Source organism: Lactuca virosa, chromosome 3 (genome assembly GCF_052849685.1).
Source record: "Lactuca virosa cultivar CGN04683 chromosome 3, Lactuca_virosa_CGN04683_v6, whole genome shotgun sequence".
Classification (NCBI taxonomy): Eukaryota; Viridiplantae; Streptophyta; class Magnoliopsida; order Asterales; family Asteraceae; genus Lactuca; species Lactuca virosa.
Window position 1 is genome coordinate 165,374,250 of NC_136428.1, and position 15,538 is coordinate 165,389,787.

A 15,538-nucleotide genomic window follows, 5' to 3' on the forward strand; every position below is an offset into this window, starting at 1 on the left:
AGTGTTTTAGTTTATGAATCTCACCCATTTTGTTAGAGTTTTCGAGATTCATCAAGTTTTATCACATAATCACAACGTAAACCAAGAAAATCACACATAACATGCATGAATACATAGATCTACACATAAACCGAAAACAAGGGGGTATGAACTCACAATGGGTTGATGATCTCGGTTGTTGTGACAACCCGAAGTTTCTATCTTGTACAACCATTCACTTCAATCTAAGTCAGACTCATTTCTGTTAACTTTTAGCACTGTTTAGAGCCGTTTGAGTGTTCTAAAGCCTAGCACCTTCAAGAGGAAATTATAGGACGTATACTCTAGAGTCTATTGTGCAACATTTAAGCCTCAAAACTCCAAGAGTTTGGAGTTTACGGCCATAATATGGAGTTTACGCCCGTAAACTCTAAGAGTATAAATATGACACTTAGTCATTTTTAGTCATTTTTACCATTTTCAAGCCTAGAAGTGATTCTCTCTCAAGAAGCATCCGATTTTTTCTTCTTGATCTTCAACTTTGTAAGTGTTTCTTTCCTTGATTAGTTGATATACCACAACATCTAGTGATTGTACATTATTTCATCCATGAAATCTCTTCATTTTGATAGATCTTCAAGTGTTCTTCATTTCACTAAGAACACCAAGAACACACACTAGTGTTCTTGGACTTTAAACACTCTTACAAGCTTCTATATTGTAAGTACTCTTACCTTAGCTTGTCGTGTGCTTGAATCACTTAGATTACACCTAGAAAACATCAAGAACATAAGATCATAAGGTGTTTACGGCCAAGGCAATCTCCTTGGGCCGTAAACCCTAATTAATGGGGCAATATTAGCCCTAGTCCCTTCCATAGTCTTGGAACCAAGTCTAGAATACTTCCAAAAAGAGTATAGGACCTTAAGCATCAAAAGAATCAAGAACAAATGGTGTTTACGGCCAAGGCAATCACCTTGGGCCATAAACACTAGTTAGTGGTTCATAGGTGCCACCAATCCTTCCTAAGGCTTAGACTTGATCAAAGGATACTTCATTATGACTTGTAAGACCTTAAATCACAAATTGGTACAAAATACCATGAGTTTACGGCCGTAAACTCATGGGGGAAATGACCTTGGGCCGTAAACTCATGTGATACACCCATATTGGCCATAAAATCTAATGAGAGGCCATACTCCCCTTAGATGCTACCCTTTGGTACTCCTAGCACTTGAATCAAAGTGTTTTCCATATCTTAGGGTGTCTTTACTTGATTAATTAGTTGTTAAATGACTAATTAGATATATATATATATATATATATATATATATATATATATATATATATATATATATATATATATATGTGTCATTATTTGTTAAATAGGATCCGTGTGTGTGCTCAAGTCTTCACTTGACACTTAGCATCCTATACCATCCGTTCATCCAAACCACTCACTACAGGTGAGTTCATACCCCTTAATCAACCTTTTAAATGATTTTAAATGCTTTTATGGGGGGGAATACAAGTTGAAAGACTATGGTTATTATATCAATCACATGTGATTAATAACTATCAAACATATGGATTTCTTACTTTTCAAACTGTGTTATCAAACAAACTACTTCAAATTGTTTTACAAACTCTTTTACGTGCTAAATACTTTTATTAAACTCTTTTAAACTTATAATTTGTCAAATACGTATCTATATAGATATAGTTATATAAGTAGGATTGAAAGGACTTAGGACTGATAGCTCACCTTACCTCCTGTTCCTTGTTTGGTTGTGGACTTAGGGTATCGGTTGTTTGTCCGAAGGTCGTTTGAATCTTACTTATATATTTTGTATATGTATATAGATATAAAAGTTCCTTCATTCAGTTCAATACCATTGGATAGCAAAGGTATACAATCATGTTCATTCATACAAACAACATTACTAGTAAACTATAATAGGTATAGTTTAGGAAGTTACTAATACTATTACTAGAATAATGAAACATACAATGAGTCAGTTCATACATGAGCAAATACATACTATAACGAGAAACAGATATAGAATACTATGATGAGAAACAAACATAACATACTATGATAGAGAATACTATAACGAGAAATAGATAGAGAATACTATGATGAGAGACAAACATAACATACTATGATGAGAAACAAACAGAGCATGCTAGACAGAGAGAACATACAATACAGCTAGTACATACATTACATATACAAGTATACAATAACATAATTGTAAACCATCGTTCGGGGCATGACATCACCTGTCATGGCTCGATTTGTAGCCAAAATTCTCTTGGAGGGAGAGCGTGAATTTCCATATAGATCTATACTGGATTGACTATCCTACACCTTGATGTTAGCTACAGTGGGACTTGCAAGTCTACGGGTGCCAAATGTCATTTCTTCCGACGTCTTTCATCGTCATGTTATTAGTCGATAGTATGGTGTAACCATTTCACATTTAATCTTAATTACCGGCCGGATTAAGGTAGAAAGTATAGAAGTAGTTACTATAATACAACACTACAGTACTTTATTTTTTCCCCATTGCATTCACATTGTGATCTTTTCACATAAAAGGTAATGTAAAACTATATTTTTGGATAATGATAGTCACACTTGGGAAAATATACACTCTCAGAAGAAACAAACATACATTTCATTTGATGCCTTGGTAGAAGGCTACGTTTAGTAGAAAATATAGGATTTTCTAAGTGATACAAACATTTACAAACATTTACAAACATTTACAAACTTATACATCAAGTACTTACAAACACTTTCATACAAACAATGACACTAAAATACTTATGAACTCACCAGCTTTAAAGCTGATAAACTCTTTCAAAATAACTTGTATTCTCAGGTCATTAGTAGACAGGTACCGATGCCAGGCTTTTGAGAAGATGGAGCTCGTTCAAGACTCATCTCTTATTTTGATTTACATTTTTGGTGTCTTATAAACTTCATAGAACACACTTGTATGAAATTATATTATTAATGCAATGGATGATGTTGTTGCTTGTTTACTACTATTCTTTGTTGTGATACTGTACATGACGTCCTCCACCCCTGAACGTTTCCGCCGTTCCGGTTTTAGGGTGTGACAGATTGGTATCAGAGCATTGTTTATAGTGAATCGAGTGTATCAACCCATAAAAGATATAGAAACTATAAACACAGCGGGATTAAAATACTCTGATCAAGAGTTTATACTTTTAAATAATAAAATATTTAACCAAGTATACATACCTGCATTCATACTAAAATCAGTGTCACTAGAACAGAACAAAAGTATTACGATTGTTGGGCAACACAATTAGACTTAGAGACATATAGTCAACCCTGGGAATGATATAGCCTGATCAACTTATTTTCCGAGGAGTGACTAGCATGTGCCTAAGAGTGGTTGTGAGGTTGCAACAAGTCTAAAATACTATAGGAGTATTTTGTGTTACTATACATTACTTATGTGCGAACTAAAATGGTCTTTATCAGTAGGTCAATAGTTGCTAAGTGGATACGTTAAGGTTATATGTAACTAGGATGTCATAGACTAAGAATCTGTAATCTTTGCTTTACTCCCTGTTCCTTGTTTGGTTGTGGGTTTTGAGTTTGGATCACTTATTCGAAGGTCTATCATGTTTTGATTACATATAACTGGTATGCACTAAGCAGGTATTGAAGTAACTGATAAAGATCATCTTATAATTATCTAACTAGTACGTCTATTTAGTTATTTCTTATACCCCTTTTCTCGCGTAGATATCATGGCTGGATTCCATCTTCCCGGAGATCCATACTTCCCAAACGAAGGCAATGCTGGATGGCTTGGAGAAGAGCCAGAAAATGATCATCCCAACCCTTTGGATGATCACTATGCTGAAGGCTTTTCTGATGGTCCAGACTCCGAACCAGAGGTCAACAACCTACCCCCAGTAGCTCCAAACCCGAACCCTCGTCCAACATTTCAAGGACTCACACCTCTGTGGGCCACAAACTTGAACAGATGGAGTCAGGAACAGGGTCAACCCATACCCTATAATGGGAACAGAAGCTTTTACAACCTAAGCGAGGGAGGTTCAGATGACCGAGTCCTGCCCATCATGGTCCGTAGGATTGCTCGGAACACCGAGCAAGGTAGAGCAGCCATCGACCGAGTCGTGGAAATTGACGCCAACTCTGGCGTTAACACAGTCCGCATTCGTCAGCTAAAGTCTGCTCATGAAAGGACTCAGATCCATAATGCAGCCCTGCAGAGGGAACTTACTGAAGCCCGAGCTGAAGTCAGGGAACTTAGAACTCAACAGGCAATGACAGAAAGGCGCATGAGAGACATGGAGCGCCGTCTGTCAGAATCAAGGACTCACTCTAGTGGCTCTCGTCGTAGATAGAGCCTACTCAACTTTCTCTTTTGGATATAACTTAGTTTATGTAAAAACTCTAGTTTAATTTCCTATCTTTGCAAAGGCCTTAGATCTGTTAAGTCATGATTTGGTCTTAGTTCTGTCAAACTTTTCCCATCGTGGTTTGATGTAAGACCTACTCCTAGGTCACTTTTCCCGAACTTGTTACATCTGTAATGCCAGTATATTTGACAGATATCTAATCTCATGGAATTTAATATCCATATGCTATCATTTGTTAGTACTAGATCTACATACAATCATACGATCCATTTGTGTTGTTGGGCTACGGAGAGCTAGTCCATGAGTCACTCTCTTAAATTTCTCTATTCTTACCAATATCGTCATCTTTGTAAACTTTTAGTTAAAAGATGCCTCCGCGCCGATCAACGAGACGCAATCCTCCGGTAACTGCAACACCACCACCTACTCCTGAAATTGATACGAAAGCTCTAAATGCTGCAGTAGCTGCAGCTGTGGCAACAACCATGGCTCAATATCATTCTTCAAGTGCCACCGGAGGAGGGACACCTGTTCATTCTACTCACGGTGAAGCTCCCGTGCGATCGAGAGAGTGATCCTACAAGGACTTCACCAACTGCAATCCAGAGTCCTTTAAAGGGACTGGCGGAGTCATTGCCCTCTCGCAATGGTTCGAGAAGACCGAATTGGTCTTCGAAATCTGCTCCTGTTCAGAAGGGAGCAAGGTCAAGTTCGCTGCTTGCACCTTCGAGGAAAAAGCCCTGACATGGTGGAATAGCCATGTCAAGTCAGTACCTCTAGTAGTGGCCAATGCTATAGGCTGGGAAGCTCTCAGAGAGCTCATGATCGAAGAATACTGCCCGAGGGGCGAAATACAGAAATTGGAACAGGAACTATGGAGCCTAACCATGAAGGGCCCCGACATAGTTTCCTATACCGCCAGGTTCAGCGAGCTGGTGGCCCTGTGTCCCAACATGGTTCACACAGAGGGAAAGAAAATACAGAGATACATCTGGGGGTTGGTGCCTCCATTTTAGGGGAATGTTTTAGCTTCAAACCTCACTACATTCGATAGTGCCAAGAGGTTGGCACAGAGGCTCATTGACCATGGGGTCCGTACCCCATCAGCAACAACAACCCTAGCCATCTCAGAACCCTCGAAAGCCGCTGATAACAAGCGGAAATTCTAGGAGGACAAGAAGAAGAAGAAGGCTGCCAAAAAGCAGCAGGTCGTGGCAATTCATGCTGCGATAGCACCTGCCGCTGCTGCTCCGGTAAAGCAGAACGCTGGAAGTTTACCCAAGTGAAACAAATGCAACTTCCACCACACAGGAGCCTGACGGGAAATGCAGTGCTCTAACTGCAACAGGAAGGGGTACACTGCCCGTTTCTGCAAATCTCCGGCGAGGCCAGTTAACCAAGTCCCCGGCGCTGGAGTGGGCCAAGCTTGCTACGGTTGTGGCGAAGTGGGCCACTACAAAAGGAACTGCCTGAAGGCAGGGATCGCCGGCGGAGTAGGAAGAGTTCTGGCTATAGGCCATGAGGAAGCGGTTGCCGACCCCACAGTGGTCACTGGTACGTTTCTCCTCGATAACTCTTATGCATGCATTCTGTTTGATAGTGGAGCAGAGAGGAGTTTCGTGAACCGGAAATTTGCTCACTTACTTAAGAATAAATCGTATGCACTAAAAGAACCATTCACAGTAGAAATGGCTAATGGAAAGACAAAGAGTACTAGCTGCATATACGTAGGTTGTACCCTAACTCTAGATAGCCATTCATTTTCGATCGACCTCATGCCGGTCTCAATTAAAAGTTTCGACGTCATTATCGGCATGGATTGGTTGAGTCTGAATCGTGCCGACATCATGTGTTATGAAAAGGCTGTTCGCCTTAATCTGCCGTCTGGCGAAACTCTAGTAATCTACGGCGACAAACCCGCACTAACCTTCGCCTCATCTCGAGCATTCAAGACCAGAAATTCTTGCGAAAGGAATGTCGCGCATTCCTTGCTCATGTTGTCGATGTGAGCCAAGAAACGAAATCCATTAAGAACATTCCAGTAGTACGCGATTTTCCCGACATCTTTCCAGAACAACTCCCAGGATTACCTCCACAACGTCAAGTCGAGTTCAGAATCGACTTAATTCCAGGGGCTACCCCAGTAGCCAAATCTCCCTATCGTCTAGCACCTGCAGAGATGCAAGAACTGTCCGGTCAACTTAACGAACTGCTCAGCAAGGGCTTTATAAGACCAAGCTTCTCACCCTGTGGAGCTCCAGTCTTGTTCATCAAGAAGAAAGATGGATCGTTTCGTATGTGCATCGACTACAGGGAGCTCAACAAACTGACCATCAAAAATCGTTACCCTCTGCCTCGTATAGACGATTTGTTTGACCAACTTCAAGGGGCAAACTTCTTTTCAAAAATCGACCTAAGATCCGGCTATCACCAGTTACAGGTGTTAGAGGAGGATGTTCCGAAGACAGCCTTCCGAACTCGTTATGGACACTACGAATTCGTAGTGATGCCATTCGGATTAACCAACGCGCCTGCGGTATTCATGGATTTAATGAATAGGGTGTGTCGTCCTTACTTGGATCAGTTCGTCATCGTCTTCATCGATGACATACTTATCTACTCTCGTAGTAAGGAGGAGCATAGTCAACATCTTCAACAAGTCTTGGAAACATTACGATCGGAGAAGCTCTATGCGAAGTTCTCGAAATGCGAATTTTGGATCCGAAGAGTCGAATTCTTAGGTCACGTGGTTAGCGAAGAGGGAATACACGTGGACCCTTCCAAAATCAAAGCCATTGAGAACTAGTTAGCATCGAAGACGCCTACAGAAATTCGTCAATTTCTAGGCCTCGCTGGCTACTATCGTAGGTTGATACAGAACTTCTCACGGATTGCAAAACCGCTTACAACACTGAACCAAAAGGGCGTGGCCTTTGACTGGGAAGAGAAGCAGGAGAGAGCGTTCCAAACGCTAAAACGAGCCTTATGCAGCGCACCGATACTATCCCTCCCAAAAGGAATAGAAGACTTCGTAGTCTATTGCGATGCATCCAACAAAGGGCTCGGTTGTGTTCAGATGCAACGAGGTAAGGTCATCGCCTATGCCTCGAGACAGCTGAAGACACACGAGGTCAACTACACCACTCACGATCTTGAGCTAGGAGCAGTTGTGTTTGCTTTGAAGATCTGGAGACACTACCTATACGGTACGAAGATCACTATCTTTACATACCACAAAAGCCTACAACATATATTCGACCAGAAGGAGCTTAACATGAGACAACGACGGTGGGTCGAGCTACTCAGTGATTACGAATGCGAAATTCGTTATCATCCCGGCAAGGCCAACGTAGTAGCTGACGCCCTAAGTCGGAAAGAATACTCTGGTCGTAGAGTCAAATCTTTGACTATGACTATCCAGTCACACTTATCCACACAAATTAAGGAGGCTCAGTTCGACGCTTTAAAATCCAAAAATGTGGCAAGTGAATCCCTGCGAGGGATGGATAAGAATTTGGAAGTCAAGGGTGGCGGAGCCTTATATCTCATGGATCGGATCTTGACCCCGAAACACGGTGGTTTCAGAGACTTGATCATGACCGAAGCTCACAACACTCGATATTCCGTCCACCCAGGTTCAGATAAGATGTATCTAGATCTTAAAAAGCTATACTGGTGGCCTAACATGAAAGCAGAGATTGCTACCTTCGTAAGTAAATCCCTTACTTGCGCCAAGGTTAAGGTCGAATACCAGAAACCCTCAGGATTACTAAAACAGCCGGAGATACCAGAATGGAAGTGGGAGTGGATCACGATGGACTTCATAACCAAGCTGCCCAAGACAACGGGTGGTCTCGATACCATTTGGGTGATCGTAGATAGGCCAACAAAGTCCGCACACTTCCTGCCTATCAAAGAGACGGACAGAATGGAGAAGCTGACAAGAACCTACATAAGGGAGATCGTACGACTGCATGGTGTTCTCGTATCCATTATCTCTGATAGAGATAGTAGATTCACTTCAAGGTTCTGGCAGTCGCTACAAAGTTCCTTAGGGACTAGGCTGGACATGAGTACAGCCTACCATCCACAGACCGACGGACAAAGTGAGAGGACTATCCAAACCTTGGAGGATATGTTGCGAGCCTGTGTGATCGACTTTGGGAAGGCATGGGATAATCATTTACCCCTTGTCAAGTTTTCCTACAATAATAGTTACCACACGAGCATAAAAGCTGCTCCATTTGAAGCCCTCTATGGCCGAAAAGTGCAGATCCCCTCTGTGCTGGGCTGAGGTGGGTGACACCCAGTTAGCTAAAGGACGAGTTACTGACACCACTCTCACCGGTCCGGAGATCATTCGGGAAATGACAGAGAAGATCGTTCAGATTCGTGAACGATTGAAAGCCTCTAGGGACCGACAGAAAAGCTACACAGATAAACGAAGGAAACCGTTGGAATTCCAGGTGGGCGACCGTGTTCTATTGAAGGTCTCACCCTAGAAAGGCTTGATACGCTTCGGAAAGCATGGAAAGCTAAATCCAAGATACATAGGGCCTTTCGAGATTCTCGCTAGAATCGGCCCTGTAGCTTACAAACTCAACTTACCTCGCGAACTCAGTAACATACATTCTACTTTCCACGTCTCGAACTTGAAAAAGTGATTGTCCGACGAGACTCTTGTAATCCCACTTGACGAGATCAAGATCAACGAGAGCCTCAACTTCATGGAAGAACCTGTAGAGATCATGGACCGAGAGGTCAAGCAAACAAAGCAAAGCCGTATCCCGATAGTGAAGGTTCGCTGGAATGCCAAGCGAGGACCCGAATTCACTTGGGAGCGAGAGGATCAAATGAAACTGAAATATCCTCATCTCTTTACTTAGTTATTTGTAACTACGTATTTGCTTAAACTCTAGTTTCGCGACGAAATTCCTTCTAACGGGGGGATGATGTGACAATCCGAAATTTCTATCTTGTACAACCATTCACTTCAATCTAAGTCAGACTCATTTCTGTTAACTTTTAGCATTGTTTAGAGCCGTTTGAGTTTTCTAAAGCCTAGTACCTTCAAGAGGAAATTATAGGATGTATACTCTAGAGTCTATTGTGCAACATTTAAGCCTCAAAACTCTAAGAGTTTGGAGTTTACGTCCATAACATGGAGTTTACGTCCGTAAACTCTAAGAGTATAATTATGACACTTAGTCATTTTTAGTCATTTTTACCATTTTCAAGCCTAGAAGCGATTCTCTCTCAAGTAGCATCTAATTTTTCTTCTTGATCTTCAACTTTGTAAGTGTTTCTTTCCTTGATTAGTTGATATACTACAACATCTAGTGATTGTACATGATTTCATCCATGAAATCTCTTCATTTTGATAGATCTGCAAGTGTTCTTCATTTCACCAAGAACACCAAGAACACACACTAGTGTTCTTGGACTTTAAACACCCTTACGAGCTTCTATATTGTAAGTACTCTTACCTTAGCTTGTGGTGTGCTTGAATCACTTAGATTACACCTAGAAAACATCAAGAACACAAGATCATAAGGTGCGTATAGCCAAGGCAGTCTCCTTGGGCCGTAAACCCTAATAAATGGGGCAATATGAGCCCTAGTCCCTTCCAAAGCCTTGGAACCAAGTCTAGAATACTTCCAAGAAGAGTATAGGACCTTAAACATCAAAAGAATCACGAACAAATGGTGTTTACGTCCAAGGAAATCACCTTGGGCCGTAAACACTAGTTAGTGGTGCATAGGTGCCACCAATCCTTCCTAGGGCTTAGACTTGATCAAAGGATACTTCATTATGACTTGTAAGACCATAAATCACAAATTGGTACAAAATACCATGAGTTTACAGTCGTAAACTCATGGGTAAATGACCTTGGGCCGTAAACTCATGTGATACACCCATATTGGCCATAAACTCCAATGAGAGGCCATACTCCCCTTAGATGCAACCCTTTGGTACTCCTAGCACTTGAATCAAAGTGTTTTCCATATCTTAGTGTGCCTTTACTTGATTAATTAGTTGTTAAATGACTAATTAGATACACATATGTGTCATTATATGTTAAATAGGATCTGTGTGTGCTCAAGTCTTCACTTGACACTTAGCATCCTATACCATCCGTTCATCCAAACCACTCACTACAGGTGAGTTCATACCCCTTAATCAACCTTTTAAATGATTTTAAATGCTTTTATAGGGGGGAATACAGGTTGAAAGATTATGGTTATTATATCAATCACATGTGATTAATAACTATCAAACATATGGATTTCTTACTTTTCAAACTGTGTTATCAAACAAACTACTTCAAATCGTTTTACAAACTCTTTTACGTGCTAAATACTTTTATTAAACTCTTTTAAACTTATAATTTGTCAAATACGTATCTATATAGATATAGTTATATAAGTAGGATTGAAAGGACTTAGGACTGATAGCTCACCTTACCTCTTGTTCCATGTTTGGTTGTGGACTTAGGGTATCGGTTGTTTGTCCGAAGGTCGTTTGAATCTTACTTATATATTATGTATATGTATATAGATATAAAAGTTCCTTCATTCAGTTCAATACCATTGGATAGCAAAGGTATACAATCATGTTCATTCATACAAACAACATTACTAGTAAACTATAATAGGTATAGTTTAGGAAGTTACTAATACTATTACTAGAACAATGAAACATACAATGAGTCAGTTCATACATGAGCAAATACATACTATAACGAGAAACCGATATAGAATACTATGATGAGAAACAAACATAACATACTATGATAGAGAATACTATAACGAGAAACAGATAGAGAATACTATGATGAGAGACAAACATAACATACTATGATGAGAAACAAACAGAGCATGCTTGATAGAGAGAACATACAATACAGCTAGTACATACATTACATATACAAGTATACAATAACATAATTGTAAACCATTGTTCGGGGCATGACATCATCTGTCATGGCTCGATTTGTAGCCAAAATTCTCTTGGAGGGAGAGCGTGAATTTGCATATAGATCTATACTGGATTGACTATCCTATACCTTGATGTTACCTACAGTGGGACTTGCAAGTCTACGGGTGCCAAATGTCATTTCTTCCGACGTCTTTCATCGTCATGTTATTAGTCGATAGTATGGTGCAACCATTTCACATTTAATCTTAATTACCGGCCGGATTAAGGTAGAAAGTACAGAAGTAGTTACTATAATACAACACTACAGTACTTTATTATTTCCCCATTGCATTCACATTGTGATCTTTTCACATAAAAGGTAATGTAAAACTATATTTTTGGATAATGATAGTCACACTTGGGAAAATATACACTCTCACAAGAAACAAACATACATTTCATTTGATGCCTTGGTAGAAGGCTACGTTTAGTAGAAAATATAGGATTTTCTAAGTGATACAAACATTTACAAACATTTACAAACATTTACAAACATTTACAAACTTATACATCAAGTACTTACAAACACTTTCATACAAACAATGACACTAAAATACTTATGAACTCACCAGCTTTAAAGCTGATAAACTCTTTCAAAATAACTTGTATTCTCAGGTCATCAGTAGACAGGTACCGATGCCAGGCTTTTGAGAAGATGGAGCTCGTTCAAGACTCATCTCTTATTTTGATTTACATTTTTGGTGTCTTATAAACTTCACAGAACACACTTGTATGAAATTATATTATTAATGCAATGGATGATGTTGTTGCTTGTTTACTACTATTCTTTGTTGTGATACTGTACATGACGTCCTCCACCCCTGAAATTTTCCGCCGTTCCGGTTTTGGTGTGTGACAGATTGGTATCAGAGCATTGTTTATAGTGAATCGAGTGTATCAACCCATAAAAGATATACAAACTATAAACACAGCGGGATTAAAATACTCTGATCAAGAGTTTATACTTTTAAATAATAAAATATTTAACCAAGTATACATACCTGCATTCATACTAAATCATTGTCACTAGAACAGAACAAAAGTATTACGATTGTTGGGCAACACAATTAGACTTAGAGACATATAGTCAACCCTGGGAATGATATAGCCTGATCAACTTATTTTCCGAGGAGTGACTAGCATGTGCCTAAGAGTGGTTGTGAGGTTGCAACAAGTCTAAAATACTATAGGAGTATTTTGTGTTACTATACATTACTTATGTGCGAACTAAAAGGGTCTTTATCAGTTGGTCAATAGTTGCTAAGTGGATATGTTAAGGTTATATGTAACTAGGATGTCATAGACTAAGAATCTTTAATCTTTGCTTTACTCCCTGTTCCTTGTTTGGTTGTGGGTTTTGAGTTTGGGTCACTTATTCGAAGGTCTATCATGTTTTGATTACATATAACTGGTATGCACTAAGCAGGTATTGAAGTAACTGATAAAGATCATCTTATAATTATCTAACTAGTACGTCTATTTAGTTATTTCTTATACCCCTTTTCTCGCGTAGATATCATGGCTGGATTCCATCTTCCCGGAGATCCATACTTCCCAAACGAAGGCAATGATGGATGGCTTGGAGAAGAGCCAGAAAATGATCATCCCAACCCTTTGGATGATCACTATGCTGAAGGCTTTTCTGATGGTCCTGACTCCGAATCAGAGGTCAACAACCTACCCCCAGTAGCTCCAAACCCGAACCCTCGTCCAACATTTCAAGGACTCACACCTCTGTGGGCCACAAACTTGAATAGATGGAGTCAGGAACAGGGTCAACCCATACCCTATAATGGGAACAGAAGCTTTTACAACCTAAGCGAGGGAGGTTCAGATGACCGAGTCCTGCCCATCATGGTCCGTAGGATTGCTCGGAAAACCGAGCAAGGTAGAGCAGCCATCGACCGAGTCGTGGAAATTGACGCCAACTCTGGCGTTAACACAGTCCGCATTCGTCAGCTAGAGTCTGCTCATGAAAGGACTCAGATCCATAATGCAGCCCTGCAGAGGGAACTTACTGAAACCCGAGCTGAAGTCAGGGAACTTAGAACTCAACAGGCAATGACAGAAAGGCGCATGAGAGAAATGGAGCGCCGTTTGTCAGAATCAAGGACTCACTCTAGTGGCTCTCGTCGTAGATAGAGCCTACTCAACTTTCTCTTTTGGATATAACTTAGTTTATGTAAAAACTCTAGTTTAATTTCCTATCTTTGCAAAGGCCTTAGATCTGTTAAGTCATGATTTGGTCTTAGTTCTGTCAAACTTTTCCCATCGTGGTTTGATGTAAGACCTACTCCTAGGTCACTTTTCCCGAACTTGTTACATCTGTAATGCCAGTATATTTGACAGATATCTAATCTCATGGAATTTAATATCCATATGCTATCATTTGTTAGTACTAGATCTACATACAATCATACGATCCATTTGTGTTGTTGGGCTACGGAGAGTTAGTCCATGAGTCACTCTCTTAAATTTCTCTATTCTTACCAATATCGTCATCTTTGTAAACTTTTAGTTAAAAGATGCCTCCGCGCCGATCAACGAGACGCAATCCTCCGGTAACTGCAACACCACCACCTACTCCTGAAATTGATACGAAAGCTCTAAATGCTGCAGTAGATGCAGCTATGGCAACAACCATGGCTCAATATCATTCTTCAAGTGCCACCGGAGGAGGGACACCTGTTCATTCTACTCACGGTGAAGCTCCCGTGCGATCGAGAGAGTGCTCCTACAAGGACTTCACCAACTGCAATCCAAAGTCCTTTAAAGGGACTGGCGGAGTCATTGCCCTCTCGCAATGGTTCGAGAAGACCGAATTGGTCTTCGAAATCTGCTCCTGTTCAGAAGGGAGCAAGGTCAAGTTCGCTGCTTGCACCTTCGAGGAAAAAGCCCTGACATGGTGGAATAGCCATGTCAAGTCAGTACCTCTAGTAGTGGCCAATGCTATAGGCTGGGAAGCTCTCAGAGAGCTCATGATCGAAGAATACTGCCCGAGGGGCGAAATACAGAAATTGGAACAGGAACTATGGAGCCTAACCATGAAGGGCCCCGACATAGTTTCCTATACCGCCAGGTTCAGCGAGCTGGTGGCCCTGTGTCCCAACATGGTTCACACAGAGGGAAAGAAAATACAGAGATACATCTGGGGGTTGGTGCCTCCATTTTAGGGGAATGTTTTAGCTTCAAACCTCACTACATTCGATAGTGCCAAGAGGTTGGCACAGAGGCTCATTGACCATGGGGTCCGTACCCCATCAGCAACAACAACCCTAGCCATCTCAGAACCCTCGAAAGCCGCTGATAACAAGCGGAAATTCTAGGAGGACAAGAAGAAGAAGAAGGCTGCCAAAAAGCAGCAGGTCGTGGCAGTTCATGCTGCGATAGCACCTGCCGCTGCTGCTCCGGTAAAGCAGTACGCTGGAAGTTTACCCAAGTGAAACAAATGCAACTTCCACCACACAGGAGCCTGTCGGGAAATGCAGTGCTCTAACTACAACAGGAAGGGGTACACTGCCCGTTTCTGCATATCTCCGGCGAGGCCAGTTAACCAAGTCCCCGGCGCTGGAGTGGGCCAAGCTTGCTACGGTTGTGGCGAAGTGGGCCACTACAAAAGGAACTGCCTGAAGGCAGGGATCGCCGGCGGAGTAGAAAGAGTTCTGGCTATAGGCCATGAGGAAGCGGTTGCCGACCCCACAATGGTCACTGGTACGTTTCTCCTCGATAACTCTTATGCATGCATTCTGTTTGATAGTGGAGCGGAGAGGAGTTTCGTGAACCGGAAATTTGCTCACTTACTTAAGAATAAATCGTATGCACTAAAAGAACCATTCACAGTAGAAATGGCTAATGGAAAGACAGAGAGTACTAGCTGCATATACGTAGGTTGTACCCTAACTCTAGATAGCCATTCATTTTCGATCGACCTCATGCCGGTCTCAATTAAAAGTTTCGACGTCATTATCGGCATGGATTGGTTGAGTCTGAATCGTGCTGACATCATGTGTTATGAAAAGGCTGTTCGCCTTAATCTGCCGTCTGGCGAAATTCTAGTAATCTACGGCGACAAACCCGACACTAACCTTCGCCTCATCTCGAGCATTCAAGACCAGAAATTCTTGCGAAAGGAATGTCGCGCATTCCTTGC